We start from the raw sequence: 1,714 nt of genomic DNA on the forward strand, positions 1-1,714 counted from the left end.
CACCTGTAGCCCCAGCTACTTGGGAGGCCGAGGCAGAAGAATAGCTTGAATCTGGGAGGTGGAGGTTGCAGTGAGCCAAGATTGCACCACTGCACTCCGGCCTGGGCAACAGAGCAAGACTGTCTCAAAAAAAAAAAAAAAAAAAAAAAAAAAAAAAAAAAAAAAAAAAAACTGTCAAATCCAAGGTCACAAAGATTTATGCCTATGTTTTTCTCTAAATGTTTTAGGTAGGTTCACACCTCACAATAATTTCTATGATGCATTTTGCATCAAATTTTAAACCCATTTAAATTTTTTCTTGAAGTATAATTCCAACTTCATTGCTTTACATGTGACTATACAGTTGTTCCAGTACCATTTGTTGAAAAGATTATTCTTTTCTTCATTGAATTGTTTTAGTACCCTTGTCAAAAGTCAATTGACCATAAGCTAATGGTTTAATTGTAGATTCTCAAATTTATTCTATTAATCTGTATGTTTGTCCTTAAGCCAGTGCCACACGTCTTGACTACCGTAGCTTTGTAGTACGTTTATCAGGGAGTTTGAGTTCTCTAATTTTTTTTCAATATTCTTCTTGGTATTCTTGATCATTTGCATCTGTCGCTTTTTATGTTCTAAGTACAATCTACTAACAGACAACTCTCAAAATTCTCTCTCTCAAATCTCTTTTCTGAAGCTGTGATTCTTATTGAAGCTATGTTTTTAATTGGCAGCCCAGGTTGAATATTCAGAACTATCCCAAAGTGTATACACTAACTGAAAATTTATCTCTATATCTCCCCCTAAAATATCCTACTTTTCTTGTCTTCCTAATCGCTGCAAGTGCCCTCACAACTCACTCTATTGCTCACAGCAGAAACTTGGGAGTCAATCTTCATTCCTCCCTCTTCTTCACTCCCACAGTCAATCTATCAGCAAGTCATATCCAAGTTTTCTCCAAATCATACTTCAAATTCATTTACCTTCTCCCTAGATCTATTTTACTATCCTAATCCAAGTCACCAGAATTTTCTCCTACATTACTAATTGGTCTTCCTGATTTTTCCCCAAAGGTCCATTTTCTATAAAAGAAACAAAGTGATAATTTAATAAGTTAAAATCATTTGGCTCACTGATTTCCTTTGCATTTAAAATAAAATTCCAACCTTTTCCATGGCTTATGACCCATGTATGATTTGATTCCACCTACCTCTCCAGGCTCCTTTTTAAATGTCACCCCTTGATTACCAGGTGCCAGATATATTAGCTTTCTTTTAGGTTCTTGCACAAAGCAAGCTTTTTCATGGCCTCAGGCCTTTGCACATGCTGCTCTCTCTCTAATTAAAATGCTCCTACTGCTGCCTTTACCCCTCTACCTTTCAGGCATCCTTCCTTTCTTCATCTCTTCTTGGCTTAAAGTATTATCTCCTCAGATTACTTTTTTATGGTGATGATAGCTAAACTAGATTTCCCTCTTGTATTCTCTTTTACCATATACCGTTGCTTCTTTCAAAGCACGTACTACATTTTATAACTATTACTTAAATTGCTTATACGATCGCTCCTTGTCTGTCTCTCCAACTGTTGCCTTACTAGGTTGTAAAATCCATGCAGGTGGGAAACATGTCTATTCCTTTCACTACTGTAACCTCAATGCTAAGAATACAATACAGATTCAATAAATTATTACTTGAATAAATATCTCTTTTTTTTCCAGGCACGGTGGCTGATGCCT

The sequence above is a fragment of the Cebus imitator genome, unplaced genomic scaffold, assembly GCF_001604975.1.
Source record: "Cebus imitator isolate Cc_AM_T3 unplaced genomic scaffold, Cebus_imitator-1.0 Scaffold60, whole genome shotgun sequence".
Lineage (NCBI taxonomy): Eukaryota > Metazoa > Chordata > Mammalia > Primates > Cebidae > Cebus > Cebus imitator.